The 8,138-nt window shown below is 42.6% G+C and overlaps 1 long non-coding RNA gene across 1 annotated transcript in view; it reads left to right on the top strand.

Moving 5' to 3' along the window:
* The window catches only part of LOC138625802 (uncharacterized), a 54,295-nt gene extending 47,193 nt beyond the window's left edge, over nt 1-7,102 (top strand). Inside the window, exon 3 of the long non-coding RNA XR_011311250.1 lies at nt 6,775-7,102. This is a non-coding gene — a long non-coding RNA (uncharacterized lncRNA). The remainder of the gene's footprint in view (nt 1-6,774) is intronic.
* Nucleotides 7,103-8,138: the final 1,036 nt, after the last annotated feature.

Below are 8,138 nucleotides of genomic sequence, written 5' to 3'. Positions count from 1 at the left end.
ACACACACACACACACACACACACACACACACACACACACACACACACACACACACACACACACACACACACACACACACACACACACAGCAATCCAGTTCTGAAAAATGCCTTTGGTGTTTATAGCAGTTGCCTTTACCACACCTGCTCAAATTGTCAGATTGTGCGCCGGCCTGGAAGAGTTCCTCATTATGGCGACCATTGTGCATGTGCTTCTTTTCAGAGGAGCTGGCGTGGAAAGCCTACTCACTGTGGCATAGAATAGAGTGGCCACCATGTCCATTGTACAGTCTCCAACAACTCTGATGGCATAGTGTGCTCACACATGCACACATTCACACTCAGAGGCTGCAGATGACATGAAGCATATCCCTACTTCCTGGCACCCGACATTTCAAGGATATCAGGGCTAATTACATCATCATTAATTCAAGCCACACGTGTTTGCATGTGTGTGTGTGCGTGTGTGTGTGGATACGTGCTCTGTATGACACACATTTCTGTGTGTGTGTGCGCGTGTGTGTGTGTGTGTGTGTGTGTGTGTGTGTGTGTGTGTTTGTGTATGTGAGTGTGTGTTTGTCAAGTTTTAATGAGGTTCCTCAGACAGGGCTCATTGAACTTTTGGTCTACCACTCAATGCCTCACAGTTATGACGCAGGCCAGTGTGTGCCACCTCCAAGAGCCACACGGGGACAAATACTGCTTATCAGATGGCACAAACAGATGCTTTCAAATAGATCAGGCAAAAGACAAAAAATGATGACCACTGAATCCAAACGGTCTTGAAAGTAGTGTATGTGTGGCTTTGTTTGTACCTCTCCAACTGTGCGCCCCTGTCGATCTTGGATGCTGTGTGTATTGTGAGCCGATTTGTACGTGTCTATTATGTGTGTGTGAGCGAGATAGAGAGTTTTGGGGTCAGCGAGGAGTTCAGTGTGTCAGAGGTCTCAGAGCCCTGGCTCTTTGATTCCACTCCCTTGCGGCTCAGAGAATTTCCTCTCCAGTTTCCCAGTGCTGAGCCCACGCTGGGCAAGGAGAGCCGGCCCAGGAAAATTTATGTTGATGTCAGCAATGAAAACACCACCATCCCTCCACCACGTCTCACAATATTTGTCAAACAGCGGTCTGTCCATTCTTTCTCTCTCTCCCTTCGTTCTCTTCTTTCTCCCCGAATATTTCCATTCTTACTGATGTACGCTTCTGAAAACTTAAATCCGTGTTGGCGAGGGGTTTCACACTTCACATGGCTTGTTGTCTCTGCAGGGACTTTGGTAACACAGCTCTCTATTGGTCTCCTCAGGGGCTGGGCGAGTTTGGGGGTGTCTTTAAAGGTGTAATCCACACATATTTCCTTCCCTAAGGCCCTGTATATGGAAAACTAAAACAAAATCACAAAAGAATTACAAATACAGCATTATATCCTCCATAGCTTTGTGTTCCCAAGTCTGAATAAAGTTTTTATAGAGGCTCCTATTGTAATCATCATCATCGCCAGTCATTCATCAGTAAATAAACTATTGAAACTACAGGAGTAAATGTTATTAGTCAGAGAACCACATTGAGTTTGGAGCTTTAGTGTTTTCATGTTTGTAATCTCCAAGCAAGGACCCAGAAGGCCTGCAGGATCACTTGGTCAATACATTGGATTGGCTGATACTTTACAGTTCTAGTAATCTTTATCTTTTCCTTTCATGGATTAATATGCTGGTGGTAAACTCAGGCATCTGCTCTTTGAGCAGGAAACCTTTCTATCTCAAGAACTTACCTTATCTTACATTACCCTTTTAGGTTTCTGAGAACAGTTTGTGAATGCAGCTCTGTTCACCAGATGACTTTTACTGACACACATCACCTTTTTAAAATGTTTAGCTCATGATATCTCCACTGCTACAAAGTCATGTCACTTAATGTTGACTGAACGTTGATCTTAAAGAGTGAGTGCCATACTGAAAGTAAAACCAATAACTGCCAAAGTTTAGCTTAGCTTAAATGATGGGCACTGATTAAATGAACTGAACTTGACACTTCTTCATCAACATATCACGTTTGACAGAGTACCTATTATAGTGCCCACGTTTGAGGTTGACCATACTACACAATACAGTTCCAATTGGCTGATACATTGTGTTTCTGTACCACTACAAACTGGCAAAACACATTGCCTTTGCTGTTACCTATGAGTATTATAAGGAGATAGAGACTAAATATCAGTGTGTTTATTATCATCTACTGCTTCTACTTGACATCACTGACTTATGTTCATTTTTCCACCAGCCGCTGTATGGGACGGTCGCTGTGTTTTAATGAATTTCCATGTGGTTGAAACATGGAAAAATTATTATTGTGTTTGTGCTAAATGATTTTATTGCACCCGGGCTGATATGGTATTCATGACGCTGCGTCCTATATATATTTATAGTGTGTTTGGCTACATCTGTAGAGTGCAGATCTCTGAGCTGCAGAGTAAGAGGCGAAATGTTTCAGCGGGTGACTGAGTTTTATGATGATATTCAGACACAGATTTACAGTATATGGATTGTATTGTGTAAGGTTACACACACACACACACACACACACACACACACACACACACACACACACACACACACACACACACACACACACACACACACACACACACACACACACACACACACACACACACACACACACACACACACAATAATGGTAAACACACTCTTTCCTGCACTTCTGTTAACGTGCTTGTGTGGTTGTCTTACTGTGCACCTGGAAGAGTGTGAAGGGTGTTTCTCTGCACCTTGTGTGTAAAATGAGATAGTATCCGGCAGGTTCTCCTGCCCATGCAGAGACAGATTTGTTGACACGACACAGTCCTGAATGCGTTATAAACACCTCCTTTCTCTGGTGAAATGTGTGTCACTTGTAGGAAGAAAGGTAAATCTTTTATCTTACCTGAACTGTCAGCTTAAGAAAAATCACAGCTGTCAAAGGTATGGCACCGCGCAGTGGTATGGCTGCTCATGCATGAGTGTACACATTGTTTGTCTGGTCAGTTTGAGTTTTTAAAGGTCCCATTGCCTGATGGTCAGTGATATCTCAGTGCTGTTTTTTGTTGTCTAAAAACCAAGTATGTGTATTATTTGATTAGGTTTAAAGTTTTAGTGGCGAAGCTGAAAACTATGTTTCTAAGGGCTGGTGTGGTTGACCTTTTTGGTGCTGGCTTTATGGCAAAGTAGAATTTTTTTATCATGCAGAAGCCTTCATGTTGGCGAAAAACAGCTCAGAGAGAAGAGACAGGTGACCCTAAGAGATATGTAAATGTGTGCGTGTGTGTTTTGGAATAAAATGTACAGAATAGAATCAGTCCAACAAGGCCTCCATCCTGCTCCATTCTACCTCCTCTGTAGTGAATATTCACATAAACACACATACAGCAACTCTTGGTAGTCTCTCACACTGGGCCAGATTTGGACCTCGGCCATGCCTTCAGGCAGCACCAGTCCCCTGGTTCCCAGCCCCGTCCCGCTGGCCCTCAACCCATTCCCAGCCTCCCTCTGCTGGGAGGCAGGCGAAATGGCTTTGGCTATCTGGAGCTAAATCACCAGATTGCCACCTCTATCGCCTTTGCTGCTTCTGTATTGTTATTATTACTGATGGAATGTGGAATTAGGTTGCATGCATATTTCACACACAAGCGCTGACACAAATAGGCTCCAACCTTGTTCCAGCAGTGACTGAATTTACGTTTTTCTCTGATGTATTTTGCATTACTACATGCTTTGAATTTGGATCTCCTTCTTTGCATGTTTCCTATCCATAATTCATGTCATCTGCGATCTTAAATCCGTAATCTGCACTGTTTTCTGTCTTAATCTTTAGAGTAGCCCCTATATATGCCTATTGTTTTTATAGATTAAAATATCATTGGCCTTGTATATTAAATATGTCATTATTATTTTATCCAGTAAAAAAAGCCTAAACACATCACTTTGCAGAAAAGCTGCTAGTGGTGACTGCATGTAACCATGTGTGAAGACACAATTTATGAAGAGTCTCCTTGACAGTAGACATAACAAGCAGGCATTCTGGTCACGTTTTCCCTTCGCCTCCTGCATGGCATCTATCCATCATCTCATTGGTTGGCATGCCTGGCTCCTGCCATCATCACCATGGCAATGTGAGTGTCCTCCCAGTAGCCATCACCATGGCAATGGGAGTGTCCCCCAGCAACCATCCGCATGGGCCGAATGTAAGCCTCTTAACCAGGATCACCATGGCAATATGTGCCTGCCGAAACACCAGGCTGTGGTATGTCTGCGGGTATGTGTGTGTGTGTGTGTGTGTGACAAGAAGGGGAACAAAAAAAAAAATCATGACAATGTTATGAGCCGTATCATGTGGCATTGGTGATGGAATTTTTCTCTGGCCCTCTATCTCTCTCTATCATGCACTCTTCCTCCGGCATTGTAGTTCTCTAGCTAAGTTTTTTCACATCTCAGTGCATCAGCGTAGTGGGTGGGTGCCGTGATGTCGCCCATGTCCTAAGTGGGGCCTGGCAGGAGGTTTAAATGGTACCGATAGAGCCTCAGTCCATCCTATCCCGCTGCTGAATGCTCCGGGCCCCTCTGGGAGCGCACCGACCCTGTCTGCTTGGGACATCATCTAGTGTCAGTGTCCTGACACACAATAGTGAAAGCTGACAAAACCACGGGGGGCGAATTTAGGAGGGGGCCTGGTGCAGAGAGAAGCATGCAATTGCTCCAGCAAGGACATGTGCGTGACACACACAGTGATGCCCTCGTAAACAAACGCCATCTCTCACATACACACATATTTATACAGTGGACACACACTCATGTGCAAAATGTGCTGTTACACTTCTGTAAAGACATTCGCCCATGCACACACACTCTCTCTCTCACACACACACACACACACACACACACACACACACACACACACACACACACACACACACACACACACACACACACACACACACACACACACACACACACACACACACACACACACACACACACACACTCACACAGAGTTAATTGTGCATATTCATGAGCATACATACAGGGTGTTCCGTTTCGCAAGGCTGACTTTTATTGTTTCCCTGGTGTGTACAGTGTATGTGTGCGCACTGACGCACATGGGCATGTTTATATAAAAGTGTATGTGCATGTGTGAAAGCGTGTCCCCGCATGTGTGTGTGCATTTAGCTAAAGAGCCTGGTGGGTACCAAGAAGCATAGCTTTAAGGTATGATATGTTAATAAAATGTGTCAAGATGTCTGGAACCCTTTCTCTCTTTATAAACAAACTTACAGCCTGAGCGCTGCTAATTAGCAAGCCCATCTGTTCAGTTTAGCAAAGTTGTTGAGATTTACCAGGGAAACTGTAAAAAGACAAGCTCACTTCAACACGGCAGATGACAAGTGTTAAAAATCCCAAATTCAATTCCCCAGCCTGCAGTCTCTTGTTGAGTGTCTTATTCAATTACTTGTTTATTGATTTATTTATTTATTTATCTGCAAATGAATCAAAAGACACTTTCATTCCTCCCCCTACCCCCCATATTAAAATGACCGCACTGTCACACTCACACACCAGCCAGACTGCAGTGTTTGCTGATGAATCACATATGAATATACAGGGTAACATTCCCCAAACAGCATCATCCAAAGCTGTGGCAATTTGCTGGGAGAACATTAATTGCTGTGGCTGGGGCCCAGGTTTTGCATGCTAAGCACTCTGCAGCTAAGTTCTAATATGTGTGTTTATGAGTGAGAGAGTTTGCATTTGCTTGTGTGTGTGTGTGTGTGTGTGTGTGTGTGTGTGTGTGTGTGTGTGTGTGTGTGTGTGTGTGTGTGTGTGTGTGTGTGTGTGTGATAGTGTTGGGTGGAAGGGGGGGGCACAGGGGGTCCATCTGCTCTCTTCTGCTCCTCTGCACTGATATAAGATTACGTTAATCTGGGTACTTGTCAGGACAGGTTAGTGAAAGCAGACGACTGGGTGGGACTCATGCTAAACAGGTTGGCTAGAAAACGGCTGTTTTTACCCTCAGACACGGCGGTGTGGGTTTTGGCACAAGGCGGTGGATGGTGAGGAGACAGTTCCAGAACTGCGGTGGATTTTCTGCACTTCAAATTGACAAATATTGCCATAGCCTCCAGAAAACAAATTTATACAACTGAGCCACAAATTTTACGTCGCCTCCCCTCTCCAGGTGATGAAGGGAAGTTGGTGTATCTTTTCTATATTTGAATTGCTTTGGTATTTACTCTTGTTTGTGACTAAGATAGCTGGTGCCCATTAACCCTCTGTTTTTGTATGTCAGACATACCAGGGCCTGTCCTGTGGAAGTCAGGCCCTCCGTTTATGTTCCTGCCCTCCCTTGCATCACCTACGTTGTGTTTACCCCTCTTCCCACCTCCCCAAACATTTTATTCAATTAAATAGCCCTCCTAAATCCCATCCTGTATCCTGTGTGCTTCTGATGTTGTTTTCTCTGAAAGCACTTTAAGGCCATAATGTTTTTGTAAGTTGTTATGCTAATTAGAGTTGCCCTCTTGGACTGTGTAGCACAGGGAAGGATTTATTGCCCGTTTGCTTGGAGGGGAAGAAAAGAAAGAGAAGTTAGAGTAATTAATCCCGTTAACCAAGGATAATTGGGCAAAAAATAGCGCAGCCACTGGCACTGACTGGGCGGAGTTGTAGTTAACCCTGTTTCCTGTGTTTTATTTCAAACTTAATGTTTCCTCTTGTTTAAACTTCCTCTCAGGATTCCTGCTAATCCGCTTGCCCGAGCCCCATTGGTGGACGGAGGCAGCGCTGGGGGCCGGAGAGAGGAGGTGCCTCGATTCAATCAAACATCAGTAAGGATTTGGCCTCCTGTCTACTGTGTCACACAGTCAGGATTTAGTTTGAATTAAGAAAAAAAGTTGTACGTTTATTTATTCATATTCTTGTATCCTAGCAATCTTTAAAGTTATGTATTGTGTCAAACAAATATCTGAGAAATGTGATGTGTGTAAATCTGATTCAGCATGTCTCTAAAAATTATTTTTGATTAAATTTGGGTTTTAAGGCCTATGTATTTTTAATCTAAACATTGTGAGTAGAATTGTTTGTTACTTTGTTGTTTACTGAATCTCAATAAAATGTTCTCGCCAGCATGTGTCCAGAAATGCATCACATTAATTAACACAGTGCGGACAATTAAATTCGCCCATTTTATGACCTTATTAACTGCGGTTAAGTTTTGTCTTCCACCTAACTGTTTTGCATTAACATGTTTTTATAGGAACAAACATTTTTCAGTTTTTACAGTGGAATTCCCATGCACATAGCCTTTTTATGATCAGCTGCAATAACAGGCAGTGCTAACTCGTTCCATACCCACAATCCTCTCCCTCAGGAGAAACACTCATCTGTTTTTGTCAGTACCATGCCGGGACTGTAACCGGAATAGGCAGATCCTAATTTCATCCACTTTCAAGGCATTTACAGGCTTAAACAAGACCTCCTTGAAGACATATTTGTGTTCGAATAGAAAAAAATAGGAAAAATAAAGAGGAAAAACTGTTTCTGTTCTTCTAAGTGATTTGGTCAGTGTATCAAAGGTCTGCCACGTTTTTCAGAGAATGTGGGAAGATGAGGATCTATATTCAAACATGACCTTTGAAGTGAAATTCATTCGATTCTTTTTTTTGAAATCTAATTTTATAGCAAATAATAAAGGATTGTTAATTTACTGGAAAAAAGCTTCCACTGCTTAATTGAGAATACTTCTCTATTTACTTTCTTTTTATTTTCCTTCTATTTTTATTATCTCTCTTTCTGGTCGTTTTTAAAAATAAATAAATATTATTATTTTTTTTTTCTGTAATACCTGAAGTACCATTTGAATATGTCCTGTTGACATGAAAGGCAGCAAACAATTTGGCTGCATTAATTTGAGAATTCAGCATTTGTGGGCTGTTGTTTCTAATTGCTGTTTTGATTGTTTTCAAATTCAGTTATTAGCCACATTAGGTCAGATTAAGGACAAGCATGCCGAGACAAAACCAGGTAATTAAGAGAGGATATGGAAGCCCTGTCCAGTTACAATTGACTTAATTAATACTGCTAACTTAAATCAACCGT

The sequence above is a fragment of the Brachyistius frenatus genome, unplaced genomic scaffold (assembly GCF_029030835.1).
Source record: "Brachyistius frenatus isolate BFR_SWC_R1_liver_20210118 unplaced genomic scaffold, ASM2903083v1 Contig_66, whole genome shotgun sequence".
NCBI lineage: Eukaryota > Metazoa > Chordata > Actinopteri > Embiotocidae > Brachyistius > Brachyistius frenatus.
The sequence above is the reverse complement of the archived record's forward strand: the minus strand, read 5'-3'. Positions and strand labels throughout refer to the sequence as shown.